Source organism: Lonchura striata, chromosome 10 (genome assembly GCF_050655825.1).
Source record: "Lonchura striata isolate lonStrDom1 chromosome 10, ASM5065582v1, whole genome shotgun sequence".
Classification (NCBI taxonomy): domain Eukaryota; kingdom Metazoa; phylum Chordata; class Aves; order Passeriformes; family Estrildidae; genus Lonchura; species Lonchura striata.
In genome coordinates, this window is record NC_140712.1 from 16396377 (window position 1) to 16415505 (window position 19129).

The window sequence follows — 19129 nt, forward strand, 5'->3', positions numbered from 1 at the left end:
AGATTTGCTGTTCAGTAAATGAATTGAACAGAAGCTTCTGCAAACCAAGAACAGATTGCAGTTTCCCCATTTCAGTCTCCATTTTACTTTTGTTGTGTGTAAAGGATTTAAATTTGAGCTCCAGGGACCTGGATTTTACAGTATTTCCTTCAACATATGTGCTCCCTGTGATATAGAAGCAAAATAGTTGGACTTACATGAATACTGCAAAAATTTGAATATTATGCTGCCTGAACGAGGATTTTTTACCCTACCTTAGTCTTTCTCTTGAGTTATATTTACACATATGAGACTCTAAGTGTATGGTTTCTCTGGAAGGTGGCTTCTGAAAATGCTTCATCTTCATTGTAAAATCTCTCATTTTTCTTTTCCTTTATAACATTTTCATTCATCCAGCTCTGGATCAGAAACAATACCATGTGATTTACAATTGAGTATGACATAAATAGTTGAAGCTGTAAGAGCAGCATGTAGTAAACAAACAGACTGTAGGCAGTAATATATTTGAATACAGGATTTTTATGCATGAATAATCCATGAGTTTATAAAAATCAGTCTGTTTATAGATAATTTAGGAATAGAAGAATGCTTTTATTCATGAAATGACTTATCTTCTCCAGCTTAACAAACAGTTCCATGAAATGCAAGAAAAGAAGAGTTGTGATGTACAGATTTGCCAAACTTAGCTGCTGTTATTTCAGAAGATAAAAGTGTGCATCCATAAGGACAAGAACTGCAAATGGAGAGTTTATCTCAGTACACTCCCTGAGATGCTGATTTCTGCACTGGTACCTAAGCTGCAGGTGAGCATCCTTGAACATCCTCAAACATCCTCCTGCAGTTGCAGCTCAGCTGAGTGAAAATATTATTGTTTCCTGCTACTCCTTTCCCCAGCCTGGACAATCAACCCCTTTTGTAGCTGCTGGAGGAGCTCCATTTTTGACAAAGCAAATGGATTGGCAAAATCATGCTATTTGTTTAGGAGGTGATGTCCATGAACACTCCTAGAAGATCTGAAGGGACAGTTACAACCAGCCTAAGGGAATGATCTGTGTCCATCCCCTGGGTCTGCCTCTGGCCTGGTAATTTAAGTGTTGCCATTCCAAGTAAATCATCAGTAAGAGGAGAAAGAGCAGGATGTGCATCCTGGCACAAGCTATAGCCCTGCTTAGAGCTGCCCTTGGAGTGCCTGGGCAATCAGGGCAGAGTGTAGGAAAGCCAACATTTGTCTGTCAGTCTAGCCTGGAATAATGCAGATGCTTCAGAAATAATGACTATGACATTTCTGAGCCTTTCATTTCATTGTTTTTCTTCAGCCAAAGGTATCTGTTGAATTTGAACTAAATTATACATATAGTTTATCACTGTTTTGAAAATCATTTTTATACCTAAGAAACTCATTTCCTTGTCCAAAGAGGGTCCATCAACTCCCTTCTCATCTGACCTCTTTTCTGCTTCTAGTGCAAGTTTCTTTAATGGTTTATCATAAGATCTTTATGCCTTTCACCTTAGTTCTCATGTGTTTAGAAACACTACTTGCAAAGAAGGAGGGTCTATTAGGATAAATTAATATCTTAGAGTGCTTACATTTAGAAAGTGAAATAGTAAATGCTAGTTTTAAAATGGTTACAAAGAAAACAATTTGAAATGGGAAAACAGAAAGGGAATGTAGAGAAAATGATGAAGGGATTAGGAGAGTGTGGTGGTATTTCAAACTGTGGTGGTATTTCAAATTACATGTATTTAATTAGGAGCCAATAAATTACGATTTAAATATACATAAACTAGACACAGTAGAAACTTGTTAATTTGCACTCTAATAATTTGCAGATTTTATAATTTGTGAAAAGAAAAAAAATTAAAAGCTTCCTTCTGCCTTGCAGCAATGGTTTAAACCAGAGGCAATAGTGAAATAGCCTATGATTAACACTTTGTTTCTTTGGAAAATATACTGGAAAGCAGTGGCTACACTTGTGATTATGTTGTAAGGGATTAACCACTGGATCATAGTTATTTATACACCATAAAATGCACTTTATTCCTACTCTTTCAGACAGCAACCAGTGTAACTCTCTAAGATTTTAATTGATTTGGAGTTGGCATAAATAAGCACAAGTCAGAAATGCAATGATTTGCAATAACTCTCAGGTATTAAAATCACAAATCAACACCACCAGCATGGAAGTTTTTGAACATGTGCCTGGAAATTTTGAATTATTGTTGGAATCTTGTCCTTCAGGAGGGTTTGTCAGCCGTGGAGGGTGGCAGGAGGGTGCTGCTGCTGCCTGCAGGGCTGGGTCCCAGAGCTCACACCTCACTGCAGGAGAAGGAACTGAGAATGCTCTGGCTTAGGCTGATGTGGATTTTTCTAAGGTGAATCCTGATAGGCCAGCTCCTGTCCCTTAATATTAATTGTTAATTAATATAGGTCTGATTTTATTGCCTTCTCACTTGTGCAATAGATCACAATGTTGAGGGATACCGGTCAGGTATCTTTTCCTTTATACATATTTTCATAAAGGGTAAATTGAGTTTGATGTTATTCTGTGATTAAACATATTTGACTGATTTTTCAGCCACTTTTAACCTGTTTTATGCAATATTTTCCAATTAGGTTGTTCACGTAGAGTCTAGGAAATATTAAATCCCAGACAAATTCCAAACATATTTCATACATTTAATTCATTAATTTTGTAATTATATTGAGATATTAAATATAGTTTTATTTCTGAAATAACTTTTACCGAAATGAATTATGGATCAGAATTTTAGAATATTTTCCTTTTGAATTCCAGTTGTGTGAACTGACCTTGATGTACACTGCCCTTGTTCCACAATAAATCAGGAAAAAAAAAACAACAAAAAAAAACCAAACAAAAAACCTGCAATGTGACCATATCAGATGAAGATATTCCAGTCTACTTTAATCCTGATTCCAGTTACCTGGAAAATGTCTACCCATTTATATGTAAAAACTTGGAGGGATGGTCCATTGAGCCAAATTTTTGTGTCTGCCAGGTAATTGCAGCACTTGGTATCTTCAGCAGGGAGCTGCCCACACAGAGCTCTGGGCAGAGCAGGACCCATGTTTAGGTCTCCTTCTGTGGTTACTTGATTTGGTTAATCAAATCTACTTATCTGCAGCCTGTAACAAGGGAGAGGATTTGCATCATGGTACCAATTAGGTTGAAATTAGTATAAGCTTATGTTCAGCAGCTGATGGTTTTGGTATGTTAGATTAAGTGCTTCTTGGATAAACTGGCTCTGAGGATTGTTATGACAATTCTTGTGATTGAACTGCGGTAGAAATATGTGATTAACAGAGATAGTTCTATCTTGTGCTGTACCCTGCTACCACAGGCAACCAGCCAGATCAGCTTTTAAGGCAAAAATTGTTAAGAAAAAACAAACAAAGCCCTCAGAAACTAAAACCTCATACAAAACAAAACACATATACACAAAGAAAAGCTCCCCCCAGACAATTGAAACATCTGTCCTTACTGTTGCAATAAGTAGCAAGGATCAGAATAATTTCCAAATGGCATAGGAAATTATTTTTCTGATTTATTTTAATCTATTTTGTATTTTCATTGAAACAAAGGGTCACAAATGGAAATAGCACACATTAGATATGCTGAGAAAACACTTGCATTGCATTGCATTTGGGGGTTGGCAAAACCCCCAAACAATAAACATTCAGTATTTGAGCCAGCCAGGTGTTGCAGGGTTTGGCCAAGTCCAAATCCTCCACAAAAGGATCTATTTTTTAGCATTGGTATTTCAAGGAAATGTTGGTTTCTGCAGAACTGAGGCTCTAGCAAGAAATCAATAGACCCTGGTGAGTGCAGCGCTCACCTTTCAGTGGGTCTGTACTTCCAAGCATCTCTCATGTCAGGCTCATTTAAGCAGAAATTGGTTTCCTGTTTTTTTAGGAATATTTTCCCCCTGAATAAAGTGAGATTATCTTGTCAATAAGTTTTATTCTGCTTCTGGTGCAAGTGGTCATTCCAAGTGATTTTTTCACTGTACCACTTTGTCTTTTTGTCCCAAGGTCTGGAGGAAGTCTGTCCAGGATGAGACAGAAGGAATCTTTGGGCAATGGAGGAATCCCCAAGAAAAGCAGTGGAATTTGCTGCATCAGGCCCTGGCTAAATGGAGATGAGCAGAAACATTCTGCTGGTGTGAATATGCTCAGGGATTTAATTAGCAACAGTGACAAAAGAACAGACATGGAAACATGAAATTAATTGGAACTAAGTATGCAAACCTGCTCTTGCAGTGGGTCACTCAGTGACTTAAAACAAATGTGAGTGGGCAGTATTAGTTTAAATCTTAATTTTATATTCATCTGCTGGTCCCCACAGCAAATACTCTTGTCTCTGTTTTCAAAAATCCCACATCTGTGGCAGATTGGCACTATGAGGGTGTGGAGACTTTAGTGTCCAAGGCTTTTGTCTCTCCTGGCAGTCCTGCCTTCAACAGATGAGTGGGGGCAGTCTGTGACACCTGGGTATCAATTTTCTGACCTTCCCCTTTAGATGAAGCCAGGATTCATGCTTTAGTTTTAGATCATAGCTGACAAAGCACTTTATCTTTCATCTATTTTTCTAATGTAATTTTTCAGACAGTTTTTTAAAATTGAAATTTATAGTTGAGCTTATCTTTGAAAAAACTGCTTTGGATTCTTCATGATAGTCAAAATGGTTTTCAGCATTTCTTTAACCATTTCTAAAGTGATTTTCCTCACTAGTAAATATCAGTAATTTAAGAGTTATGATTTTTTTCTTCATGTAAATGTTTCCCCTAAGATTAAGCTTGAGATAAATTCCTTCATGTTGCTGCCCACTACTTGCATTCATGGGTAAATTAAACTGTCTGGTTCCTTGTCACTGATTTTTCAAATGTTAGTAATTAAAATTGCAGAAGCATTTTTAATGCCAAAGATTAAACAGATGTTGGTGGATATATTAGGTTTTGACAAAGGTTTGGCAGGTAAAATTTAAAATTAGAATGGCTTTTCTATATTATTTATTTTTAATTTTAGCTTTCCTGGCCTTTCAAGTGTGCTCAGAAGCGAGATGGATTATTATAATATTTGTCACAGTTTATTCTCATGCGTTCCTAAAACAGGAACATGTGAGATGAGGAACTCTTCATCTGGAGGGATGCATGTAATGGCTGATATCAAAAGCTGTTCACCCATCCTCGGTGATTACAACCCCCTGAGAGCTGTTCCCCAGGTCATTATATCAGCTGAAATTACTCTCTTCCTGCTATGATCCGGCTGCTTTGGTATTTTGTCTGTACTGACCCTGGAGCTCATTCCTTACGCTGATTAATGTCTTCATATGGTCCTGAGACTCACTGTCCTGCATGTCTGTCCCTGTTTCTCTTATGCTGTTACCTTGTGAGCGATTTCTCATAATTGCAGCACATTTTTGTGAAGACACATTGCCTGCTCTGTCCTGCCAGACACAGTCCTCCGAGTCCCAGTAGCTGGAGGGCAGCCAGGCAATATTTTGCAGCTGCCTTGTGAAAATCCCAGTGGCTCAGACCTCAGTGATGTTGGACACAGACATAACCAGATGTCAAGGATTCTTACCATGCACATCCTGAGCTTCAAAATGTTCACAAGTTCTTGTGAATGACGGTGCATCCTACCTAAAGGGTGCTGCTTTAATACCTGCTCTATCTCCAGTTCAGATTCCCTATCCCATACAAGTTTAGAAGGAAAAAAATTCTGTAAACCGTCTTGTGCTCAACTAAATACAGGCCAAGACATGTCCTGGTGTAAGAACAGAGCTAAATAAAAGCTATTTTAATTCTGTTTGAGGTATTGTCTACATACTGAAGTGTTTGCTCTTTCCATACCCTGCTGTACCAATTGCCACTCAAGGACTAGCAAATTGCTGATCTAATTCCATGAAATATCATGTGGTGGCATCTCCACCCTTGGGGAATTCTCCTAGAAAGTCAAAGCTGGTCTGGAAACCATTTTTTGCTGTTGGAACAGTTTAAGGAAGCTGCCTCCCAGCAGTTAGTGGAGCCCGTTGTTCCTAGCAGATGTTTGCAGTCCTGCCTCAGAGCTGCTTGGGCTCACAGCTGAGCCTTCTCCTGACACAGCACATCTGAGAGGGCTCCTTTGCTTCGTGTCATTTGCTTTTCCACCCGATTTGGCTGATGTGCTGAGTGTTCTGTGCAGGGATATCCTTCAGTCAGCACCCAAGGCTCCCAGGGATCTCAGACGTGGTGTGCACGTCTCCTCCCAGCAGCTTTCCAATCTGAGAATTGTGAATAATACAAAGCATGTCCTCAGTGTCTCTTTTGTCTAGTGGAAGTGGCAGGTTCCTGAGGTGGAAGGTAGGATGGCTTAGGCATTCTCTGGAAGTGGAGAGGTGAAACCTGTGCGTTGTTCTGAGAGCTTTTTCAGCTTGGCTTATCTGTTTGTGCTCCTGCTCTTTGTCTTCTTTCTCAGACTATTGGGTGTTTGTAACGGGTAGTTTTTTTCCCTATTTATAGTAAACCTGAGAGGTGAACCTGTCCTCCACTGAAGCCTGTGGGATTTTGCCCACTGCAATGAAAACAATTGAAAAGGGCATTGTAAGGAACACTATGCTGTAGAAATAATTTGCTTGCTGTTCTCTCAGATTTGTACTTCTCATTGGTGATTAAAAAGTAAGTTTCAGTTTTGATATCAAAGTTAAACTTAGAAAAATCAAATTTTCTCTGTGTTTTAGCCTTTTTCCTTTTTCAATATTCTTTACAAACACTCACATCCTGTCTTTCATTAAGTGTTCCACTGGCTTGCTGAGCATTGCAGAAGGGATACAGCATTGCCTGAGGTGAGTTTTAGTAGCTAGGGTGTGGAGATTTACTTGAGAGTCTGAAAAACTGGAAGAGTTTGATTTAATGTTTTTATTAGAATTTTGCTTTCTTGCAAAAAAGGATTTTGTTTATTTTCCTTACTTGGTGAAGGAAGGTCTCTGAAGTAAATGTGATGTGTTTTTCTTCAGTCAGGATTTAGCTCTAGGAAAAATGAGCTTCTCCCTGTTTCACTACCACTCTTGTCTTGAGGGATCTGTGTCTAACCAGAAATGTAAATACCTGCTTGCTTCCCTAGCTTAATTTCTGAGAAGCTTGGAAGGTTATTTCCTTCTCGCTGAGAATTTAGGATGTTATATTCTTTCTTAGATTAAAACAGCATCTGCAGATATATGAGCCAAAGTTCCTACAGCATTTCAGTTTCTTCTCTAAGTAGACCACAGTCCTATTTTAGGAATCAGTCATCTGTCCACCTGTGTTCACACTGGGATGTGTAATAAGCATTTGATCTGTCTCAGGTCTGTCTGTTTGTCAGTAACATACACAGGCAGCTGCTGCTTGTGCCTTGTCTGATTCCCGAGTCCATCCATCCTGGCAATGTGTGTTAGTGTGTCACTACTGGTGAATGACACTTTCCTTTTTCACACTCTGTGTCTCTATTTATCATTCATTTTGCCTCCTGTTAACTGAGTATCCTCAGCATCACCTCTTCTGCCTTTTTCTCTTTTTTTCTTTGCTAGTTGTGCTTTATCTCAGCTAATTTCATTGCTTATTACTGCTACTGAATTTATTGATGAACGGCTCATTTCATTCCAAGCCACATAATCTGCACTCCTTCCTTTGCTGAGAACTTGAAAAATGTACTTGCAGAAATATTTGAGGATAGGACAGTTTGTGCACTTCAGGCCAAATTAGATACACAAATCTCATCATCTTTATTAGGGCACGCATCTGATGTTTCACACAGCACTGGGGAAATTTATGTCCCTGCTTCTGTTTCTCAATTAGGTCACAAATTATCCCTGATTGTATTATGGTTACTGACACATCAGTGCTGTTTTTTATTTTATCCTGCCTTTCTTTTTAAGAGCTCTCATGCTCTGTCTTGCAGGTAACCCAATTAATGGTTCTGCTACTTGTAATGCAGTGATAAAATCCTCGCTGCCTGCAGTGGGCAGAGGATCAATCCTTATTTCTCCCTGTCTTGATGTCCTTTTTCCCCACCTGGTGTTGCAGTGCTGAGTGTCTTGTTTGGCACAGTGGGTGGGGCATGGGCAAGTCTGTGGTTTCTGGAAATGCTGCCAATGCAGTTGTCACATGCTGCTACTAAATATTGCATTTCTGTGGGTTTGGAAAATCAAAACAACCACCTTCTCACAGTCTCCCAGCTGCAGTTCTTTCTGTCAAGTCAATGAAAGTTTTTGAGACTTTACTGTTTTATTTTTATGTTGTAACCTAATTCTTTATACTATTAAAATATAATCTATTGCACCCAGCCAGTACAGCTGTAATATAGTATATGCAGATATCTCTACTGCAGACTTTAAACAATTAAATGATAAAAAATTAGTAATGGTGCTCAAAGAGGAACACATGTAAAGCAGTCATGGATAGGAAGGATCAGGATTAAAATTCCCACTTACAGGCACCTTCTAGAATTGTCAGAAGGATCTAAACAGGTAAGGTTAGGAATGTATGAAATATGGTCTAAGCCATCATGTACTCTTGAAAATGCACTTATTGATCTGTATTTTTAGATATCTGTATAGTTTCAAAAGTAACCCTGGTAGGTAGGAAATCTGTATTTAGCTGGAAGTCAATGGGATTTAGCCATCAGTGATTTTTGTATCAGTACTAAGCCCTATATATGTATGGGAAAAAATAATTCTGAAATACTTGGCCACTTGTCAGAAAAGAAGGACTTCCTTGGACGTATAGGGGATTTCCCTTAGATTACAAATCTGAGAAAGGTCAATTGGACTGAATTAATATACACAAAGTTTTAAATTGTTCACAGAAGTGAGGCCATAAATGCCAAAACTACCCAGTATATGAAGTTCTTAAAACATAAAAAGCAAGTGTGTTTTGCTTTTGAGTGATTAATCTTAATCCAATTTTTTTTTCAGGTTAAGCATGAATTTTCTTTTTCATTACCATGCCAAGTTTTTACTCTTTGAAGATATCATTAAAAACACCTCAAAGTTACTTTGCCTCGCACAATGTTGTTTTCAGGAATTGCTTGAAGGTAAGCAGTAGTGTAACTTGGTGTTATAAGGTGAATAATTAAGAAATGAAAAAAGAGATGAATTAATGTGCTGTCCATGAATTTAGCATTCTGATAATTGTTTGGCTTGTAGTGATATTGAATTTAATCTGACAATAATACAAAGAAATTGTGGGTTTTAGAACCATCCTTTGTTTGGGGGAAAACTTTAATTTGTTTAAAACAATTCAATGGCATCTATGCTTTTCTAAGTTTCTTTTTTTTTGCTAAACCTCAAATGAGTTGTTTCTGCAACCAGATACATTAACCTAGAGGATAATTCCATTTCAAGAGAAAGAATGAAGGACAAAATTGAATGTACACTGTTCCTAAATTAATGGTTGCACAATGTACCCACGTGCTTTGTTATTGTAGTCTCATCCACACGTGAGCTGCTCAGAATCCTTTGGACTGTAGATCACTTCTGAGGTGTAAAAGGTGATAGCTACTCTTCATATTTTACTACTGATGGACCTCTCAAATGAGATGTCTATGCTGACATCTCCATGCTTTGAAGATTTAAAGACCTCAAATACTGAGGAAAAAAGACTGACCTTGAAAACTCCAAAATTCCCTTCTTTTTTGCGCTATTGCTTTGCTGAATATATTAACTTGTGGGAAATCCTATAAAGGAAGATAATATTCCTTGTGTTATTATAAATTTAAGTCTCATGCCAGATAATTCCTAGTGAAACGTTATTGAGGTGGCTCCTGTGTTCCAAGAACAACTTCTAATCAATGTGAAGGAGAAAAACTTCAGCCTTAATGTTATATATTTTTCATCTATCAGAGCTATTTCTGATTCTCAAATGTTGCTGAAATTAAGATTCTGACCAACTTTCATTGCAATTTACAGTATTTAGGAAAAGAAATACTTTTAGCAATTTGACAAGTATAATTTTCCCTGGAATGTTTTACAGTCATCAGAATGTCAGGAATTTGTTGAACTTAAATGAATGCAATCACATACTAAACTTTTCTCTGGTAATTTCAGAAGACAGCTTTGTAGAGTTTTGCTCTCCTTGTTCTCTCATTTTTATGCAAGTGCTGACAACAGGAGATGCTGAGGTATTCCAGCAGCAGGGGTCTAGAGGAATATGGGATTAGTCTGATTTAGATGTCAAGATTGTCCTCCGTGGTTTATGTAGTTAGACATATTTTTCCATTACTGCATATTGGTTATTTGTGCAAAGGGGAACATTCCAGCAGAATGTATTACAGAAGTCTGGACTAAAATAGCCTGAATATAGCAAAGGAGGGACACTTTCTCCTGTTTAGACCAAAGCTAAGTTGAACTTTGTGCTGAAATTAATATTGTTGTGACAAAATCTGGGCAGGATCTGAGATTTTCCTTTCAAAATTGATAGACTACGAAAAAGTCTTAATCAAGATTACATGCTAGTCAGAACAAAACAAGGACAAGAAAAAGCAGAGTTTTTTGTTGCTTGTATTTAATGCTTTCTGGATAAGATACTGCCAACAAAACTAATATATTTGATAACCTATAATCTGAAAAGCTTGATTGATTTGCCTAGAAAGAGGGGCTGTAATGTTCAGGAATCCTTAGTCCTGGAAAAAAAGACCTCAATCCTTTTATTCCTGGATGCCCTTCCCCAATGTTAAAGTGAGGGAAATTATAATTTTCAAAAAAATTAATAATTTAAAACTGAAACTACACTGCTTCTACTGAAAAAAAAATCACAATTTTTCATAAGAAATTCAGTGGTGCTTAAATTAATATAGTGATATCCATAAACATTAAGGTGACACTCTTTGGTTATAGAAAGCAGATGAATCAATCCACTCAGTGGGAAACACAAAGGTAAAATGTTCTAATCCTTTAAGTGAATTATGAGTGTTTTTACGAGTCCTGTAAAGTGTGATATCTCTATGTGTAGATATATTTTGTATAAAATGTCATTTTTCCTGTATGCATCTTCCTTTTGGTAAGGGCTGTTTTCCCACTAATCTCATTTTGAATCATTGTTTTCTATAGCTTCCTAAAAATCAGCTGATTTTTGGTAGTTGCTGTTTACAACCCTGGTGAAAGTATTTCAAAGTGATTGGCAGGAAGTGGAACAGATCTCACTGGATTTTGTTACAGTGCTCAAAAAAGCTTTACTGCAATTCTGGCCTCTTGTGTAGTGGATGTGTAACACAGCAAGGCCACACCCACCAATCTCTTGTTAAATGTCTTTTAAAGAATCTTGTGTGATGCAGGAATGAGTGTGATGGATACTGTGGGTAACAGCCAACACTGTTTGCACAATGAAGTTTTTTTATATTGTACAATTTATAGTTCTGTTGATCCAGTTCATTGCAGCTTTTCTTCCATACAAAATTTGGGTTCAAATGTTCACCCTGATGTCAAGGTCTGATATTTTTACTTCTCCTCTTTTCCTAATTTTATTGATTTTTCTAGGCTAACCATCCCATAAATTAGTTGCAGTAAGAAGGCATATTGTGGAATGTGATATAATTGGCAACTGATTGTTGATGTAGGAGATTTATGTCTGCCTTATAGTAATAGTTTCTTATAATTGGAAACATATGTGATTTTTAGTGTCTAGACTTGGGAACTTTCCCAGGGAGGAGTTCCAGGTGGTTATCTAAGCATAATAGGCCAAATGGCTACTTAAAGGCTGCAGGCAGACATGGGAAATATGTAAATATTGCTAGCAAATGTAATTCTTTCATAATTGGACATTTATAAATTGTACTATATCAATTTACATCTGATGGTTTGACCAGCTGATTTGTTTTATAAATTCATGTTAAAACCTGAAATTTTCTTTCTCACTGAAATAATATAAAATACACACAGTAGTTCTTGATATATCTGCATGACAAAAAACTTTTATCTATCCTGTACCTAATTTAATTGCATTGATATGAATGAATATATAATTTAGTTGCATTCATATGAATTTTTGACTTGAAATAGCAAGTAGTTACATTTATAGAATGAATCCTGTGAAATTTGGTTTGGTACAGTTAAGTTACCTGGCACCCTGAGCTTTGTCTTTGTTTGTAGTAGTCTGATCTCTGGAAGGACCTCAGAAAGGAAACATGTCTGGAAGTTGTACAGCCTACTAAAACATGTTGTGATTTGATATTTCCTTGATCCCAGTTTGCCTTGAACATGCTCTGCACGTTAAAACATCCCTGGAGAAGGAAAGCACAGTTGGCTATCCCAGCATGAATACTCTGCAAATATTGTTCTGGGACCTGCACTGCCTGTGACTCACAGTGAGTATTTCCAGCTCTGGTTCTGACTGTACAATAGAAAATAGAAAATAATATAAGTGGGGGCCTGACACTGGATCACTTGATCATTTTGGCTTGTACAGACAACACAGAAGAGCTGCACTAGAAGATGTGAAAAGTCCTCTCAATTCAGTTTTCATGTGCCAGATGGTTGTTTCTTCTTTCATTTTTTTTTTTAATCCTACCTGTTAAGATAGCAAAGAATGACATACGTTATCTGGCTCTGCAGCCAAGTGTGTGGTCCAAATTATTTTCACAGAATGCCTGACAAAGTCTGCTTGCTTGTCTGCCTGACTCAATCATTTTTCTCAACTAATGAGAAAAATCTGCCAAGCGTTGTTGGGTAAGGCACTAATTATTCTCAAACAAATGTTTCAATTTTGCACAAGTTAGGAAGTGTCTCTGTTTTAAATGATTACATGCCAAGATGCCAGAGTAGTTAGACCAGTTTAGTTTGTCAATATGTCTGGAAGTCCCAGAGGACCAAAGAGATGAAATCATTAAAAGCAAATGGGTCTGCAGTCTTAGGTGCTCTTTTAGGAAATATTGCTGCAATACTTCTTTTTTGTATATGTTCATTTTTAATGAAAATTAGTATGTCTATTTTCCTTCTGGAAATGTGTATTTCTTGTGATATTCCTAGCTGCATTGGTCCTCAGATTCTTATGGTTTTGGCACTGAATTAAAGGAAATTTTGTGACTAGTCATGCAAGACTGGCCCATCTAATCCTCTTTCAGATTTTGTAACCTGCTTATCATCACCCTATTTAAGCATTAAGGAAGCTGGTCTCTGATAGTGACAACATTGGAAAAGTGTCTCCTTGTAAAACTTTCAGTGGAATTTGGCAGCTGGAAGAAGCTTGGACAATGTGAAGGAAGTTCACAGCTGAACTCCACACTTCCCTTCTCAGAAGGTGTTGTGAGCTGCCAGGACAGCACTGTCCCACCTCTGATGATGAAATGTTTAGGTCACATCTATTTGTGATGAGGCTCAGGGTTCTGATGGTTTGGTATGTGCCTCTGCTCAGCTGCACCTTTGCTGATAGCTGCACTTTTGCCATCTGCCTTTCCCTTTGTTTGCCCTCATCCCAAAATTGCTCTGAAAGAAGCAGATAGATTGCCAGGCTTGGGGGGTCCTGCTGGGTTTGCCTGTGTGTATACCAACAAAAATCAGAGTTTCCAAGAACTGCCTTCATGCCTTTAATTAAGGATCTGCATCTTTTCAGAGAAAAATGTGTTTTAAAGATGATGAGAAATTCAAAAATTAATTTCATAGGGATCATTGGAGAGGTTTATTTGAGCCAGCTCTGTAGTTTGTGTCACAGATGTGTGTTAGTTCAAAATTGTTGGATTAATTTGTTTTTAAAGCCTATATAAAGAGTAAGGGGAAAATTAAAGGACTAAACCACCAGAAAGCAGAACTTGGAGCATTTCATGACTTGATTATTTTCCAGCAGCCACCTGTGCCAAGGAAGAAAATGTGCCTAAATATTGTGGTATTTGTATCTCCTCAAACAGTTACTCATAAAGAGATAAATGGGCAATAATAACGTGTATTTCACTAATGGTTTATGTGTTTTGTTTTTAACACATCCCCTTCTTATTTTGGGGGAAAATATGAAAGCTGGTGCCTGGATACTTTCTGTCATTGATTGGTATTGCCCTTATCTGTAGCCACTAGCTTAATTGCAATCTGTCTGCTTGCATGGTGTGTTGTGAGTTGTGGAAGAGTTGTGTGGCAGCAGTGCCTGCAGATGGATGATCTCAAGCAAAGGCATTGCAAATAAAATGTTCCTGGTTCTCAGGTACAGTGCAGGGCAGCAAAAGCTGAATGAGCTGTGAATCCCAGGGTGTTCCTCAAAGTTCAATCCACAGTCCCATGCAGCAAAGGTTTTAAGATAATAGTGTCAATAATTTTGAAGGACTTTCCATTTTCCATTTTATTGTTCTTTTCTTGTTGGTATTCCTTGTGATATTCCTGGCTGCATTGATCCTCAGATTTAAATTTTTCATTTTTTTTTATATAGATTTACATTTTTTAAATATAGATTTAAATTTTTCAATATATTGTTTTTGCTAGATAATTGCCTCTTCTGATTTTGAGGGTCTGACTGTCCTTGGTAAGATCTAAATCTTACCTGCAATGTAAATTACTTTGTTTTGATCAGGGAATGCATGCTCCATGCAAAATTTTGATATGCTTCTTTTGCTTTTTTGACTTATGACTTTACTGAGAACTGGAGCAAGAGGGAGGGTATGAATTTGGTTAAGTTGGGGTCTATGCTCCAAGACCAGTAAAGCCCTGGTGGCAGTGAGAATACCAGGATAGCCAGTTGTGCCTGGACTGGCAACAAGTCCAGAATCTTCCTAGTGATGTAAGGCCTTTGTAGGTGTATGAGCTTCCCAGGCAGTTCTCCTTCCATTAGAAGGATGTTTTGCACATAAAAGAACTACCAAGCATTGATTGTGTAGCAGGGGATGCCATGTCATAGATCAATTTCATTATATTCACTCTTGAAATACATTTTATGTGGCTTCACTTAATTTTTAGGAAGTGCTAAAGACACAAAAGAGAAAAGTAAATGTTAATGTAGTAGTTTCTCATAATGGATTACTTTTCTAAAGTGGAATATTCTATTATTTTTCTAAAGTGAAATCAGCTTAAACTGCAAATTAAATGCTAGGAACCCCTTCTATTTCCTATAAGCAAAAGAGATTTTCTGTGACTGGTTCCACTGTCATTGACACTTTGGCATATTTAGGTTAATTCCAAATGCTAGTTGTTATATGTACCACTAACACTTCTCTTTTCATAAAAATGTCTTAACTTACTTGATTCTCCCTTTTTTGTGTTGTAAAACTGAAATTTGAGCACAAAGGTTCAGCTGCATGTGCTTGGACTATATAAACTTTTTTACATTGAGGTTTACTTTTATGAACAACCAGTTTCTCCAACTGAAAAGCTGTACTTTCCATCCAAGAACACTTCCTATTTTGTCTCTCTACATGTGCTAGTTTGCAGAAGTGCAGTTGAAATCTAGTGGGAGTAGCATTCCATTGTAGCTACACAAGTGTTGAATTGTTTCAAAAAGAGAAAATTCTGCTATATTAAACCTTATTGCTCTTCTTTCCCACAACTTTTTGTAACAATTCCACCTAATTCAGTAGAAAATTAATTGTACTTAATTTTCTCTTCTTTGGAATAATTTCTCTGGAAACTCCACCAAGTTAACAATAGTAAAATATGTGCAGCTGAAATGATGTGGAAGGGGGTTGATTTGTTGCTTCAGTTGGAAAGCTCTTGAATTGCTCTCTCAAAAGTTTGGTAGTGTCCCTTATTTGCACCTATTATGCAATCATAAACTAATTTCTACCATTGAACTGATTTAATGTGGCTAATAATTTATATATGAACTTTTGCTTTTTTTTTTTTTAAATGCAACTTAAAGGATGTCCTGATTGAAAAGAAGCTGCTGGGCTTCTGTTTTGTTTTATTCTGAGTAGATAATGTATCAGCACTGTTCAAGAAACCAGTAAATTGTTCTTTGCACGGTGCTTGGGAGGCTGATGAAGTGTCTTCTCAGGGGTCTTCAGTTATTTCTCAGTGCATCAGTAATGTCTGAGTATTGCATCAAGTAATTTTCCTATGAGAGGGGAGCTTTCCCTTACACAGCTTAGCCATAAAGGGGCTGGAGCACAAAGAATATGAGATTTAAACTGTCAGGTACAGGATTGCACATCCCACTAATCACATTCCTGGTGGTGGGAAGGAGGGGAGACAGAGGAGATTCACTGTTCCAGAGGGATCCCAGCACTGTGCAAGCAGCTGGGATAATTCCCTCTCTTCCCTGGAATATTGGTGCTGCTGCTGTTGTGCTTGGCAGAAAAGCCTCAAAGGTTGTGAAGTTCATAGCTCTTCACACGGTGTCACTGTTACCTAGCCCAGAAGGGCACAGCTCTGCAAAGTGTTCTCTTGGAAATCTTGTCAATATATTTTGTCATGTCAGGATTGATTGAGCTGCAAACATAAACTGTGTGTTTTAAGACAACACTTTTTTCTTGTAAAATTGGTGTAGAATTAAATCTGCAGCTTGCTGGAGGCGTTTCATTCTCCTCCAGCAATGGTCCTCCCTGTTTCTTTAGTAGGAAGTCTCTGTGCCCCAGCCTAAAAAAGGGAGTCACTGATGCACAGGGTTTCAGCTGAAAGTGGATTTGGTTGCAATATGTAATTGAGCAGAGGCGGGACAGAGGTTTTAAATTATGGAGTTGATTTTAACAGTTGACACTGGCATTGAATGTTCTATATTTGTAGCTCCTGCTTTAGTGGCTAAAATGGACATTTTATAGATAGAAAATGTGATCTGAATTCCCCTTGTGGGCTTGGCAAATAGGTTTGAGAGTGATTTCACTTTTTGTGTGTAATTTTCTTTTGGCAAGAATGAGTGCAGGGGGTGGTGGAGAGGTCAATTTGTCTATGTTTATAGGTGCTGACAGGTTTTCTGAGATTTAATTTTAAAGCAGCTTGTTTAAAAATTGCATGACAGTGTTTTTTAAAATACACTGTTGGCAGATTTTGTGTTAACTTGTACGTGTATACCATCAATTTTGTGACACAATTTGGCTTTATTGATAATCAGTGTGTTACAGTCAGCCAATAGCTAGTTAAATGTGAGCTTTCAAAAGTTCAATCTGTATTTTATAAAGCTGTGCATTCCATGGGTTTTATATGTTGCTAAGAGCTAGCTTAGACTTTTAGCAATTAACCCTGTTAGTAAGGCAACTACCCACTGATTTTGTAACTACCTGTGATTTTGATAGTTTAAAATTTTTGGGGTTTCAGGTGTTTGGAAAAGAGCTGCTTTGAAGATAGGAAAAGTTAATGTAAAAGTTATGGTTATTTCCAAATAAGATCGAATTTGCATGATTAGGAAAAAAAAAACAAGGCAAAATTAATTATTTATAGCAGCCTGTATTTAAGTATCTTTAACTTCAAATCTTTGCTTCTACCTTCCTTTCTCAACTAGCACCTCTCACTTGATCATGAACTGATCTAAAACGAAAATTAAGATTGAAAACAGTGCCAGTAGTACTGAATGGCTACACTGCAGGGATCATAGCCAGTTACAATTTGGAATTTCTGAAAAGGGGGGCTAGACTCTTAATCTTAAACATCTCTGGAAAAATTGCAACTCTGATCTCCGCAGGGAAGGAGGGGAAAAACATTGATTCAGAAAACATGTGCAGCACTCCACTATATAAATCTGGATCTCAAAAATAAGCTTTTTTAGCATGCTCAAAGTTGTCGCTGACTACTGCCAACTAGAAAATTTAATAAAGAGTTTAACTTTGAGCAGCCCAGGCCAGCTCTGCAAACACATGCTTTCCTGCTGAGATCAGGATGGATATCCAGCACAGGCTGTGGAGCAGCCCTGTCTGCAGGGATCCCTCCTGCCTCCCTCATGCTGGGGTGGGCACAGCTCCAGGCTGGAACTGCTGCTCAGAGCGTGTGTGCAGGGCTCTGCTCCCACCTCTCCCATGCAGCTTCCATTTGCAATTATTTCAGCAAGGCCTCTTGCATCTGCAGGTTTGGTAAATGGACACAGTCATCTTCCCAGTTGAAAAATCTTTTTATAGAAGACGTCTTGTGCTCTCCTCGCATATTTTCTAGTGCAGGATTTTGGAATTCAGCCATAACCATTTTTGAAACAGCCACTTAATACAAAGAGAGAAAATTAATAGATTGTTTTAAAAGTCATATAATTTTCATTAGTTCTCTTTGAGAAGCTTTTTCAAATCTAAATTTAGATATCGGATTCAGTATTGATGGGGAAAGGAGTAGAAAACCTGGGTTTGCTTTCAGTCAAGAAGAATCCAGCTTTTGTTTAGCCACGTGTGGTGATAAGAGAGGGCTGAGTTTGTGAGGGCAGCACACCAGGCTCTGTGTCAGGGTTTGTGTTCAGCCCAGAGCTTTATCCTCCTCCCAGAAGGGCCTGGGACTATGGGGAAATGAGCTTGCCTGCCTTGTTTTGGGAGGAGTGAGACTCGTAATGCTGAGCAGCACTAATGCACAGACCTGTCAAGGCTTGTCCAAACCTGGCCACTCACCCTGGGACTGGGGCAGGCCCATAAACAAAGGAAGGAACTGTTTACATGACAGCCTCTAGAGCAGCCCGTCCACCAAGTACCATCCCTGGCTCTATTCTTTCAAATAAACACCCCTTTCCAAAGTGGCAACAGGAAGAACATATTTTTCTTTTTGTCAAAAAGCTAAGCTGGCAAAAATCCTGCCAAATTGTCTTCCCAAGATTTGGTGTAATGGGACATGGAGGCTTGGGAAATAGTAAAGAGGAGAGTTCTCTTGCCTTTGAAAAACTGAGTGAAAAAAAGAATTTAGACTATCAGTGATGGCATAGTATAGAAGAAAGAGCCATAAAATAGCCTGCTCTGCAACTGTCTCATCTGAATGGCCCAAACTGGAATGAAAGAGATTTGGTTTTGTTTCTGTTATTATTTATTTACTTGTCAAGGATGAGAAAAAGCGGCAAAACCCCACCAACTTCACAAAAAGGATAATCATTCCTTTATTTTTTTTGCTCAGTCTCAGGATCATCTTGCTCACTGTGAAGACCAGAGTCCAGGAGGTCAGAGCACATTCATGGGGAAGAATATGTACTGACAATTATTCCATGAAATTATTCTTTTTCAGCCTTTTGTAGTAGGGCCACTTCAGGCAATACTCTTGACTAGAGACAATTTTGTGTTTCTTTTCTGTTACTG

General features: G+C 37.9%; 1 protein-coding gene across 1 annotated transcript in view; it reads left to right on the forward strand.

Moving 5' to 3' along the window:
• Positions 1 to 19129, forward strand: part of TMC3 (transmembrane channel like 3) — a 197783-nt gene that overhangs the window by 88296 nt on the left and 90358 nt on the right. Inside the window, exons 3-5 of the mRNA XM_085588326.1 lie at positions 621 to 803; positions 8949 to 9067; positions 12216 to 12334. The gene's annotated coding sequence lies outside the window, so the exon portion shown is untranslated. The remainder of the gene's footprint in view (positions 1 to 620; positions 804 to 8948; positions 9068 to 12215; positions 12335 to 19129) is intronic.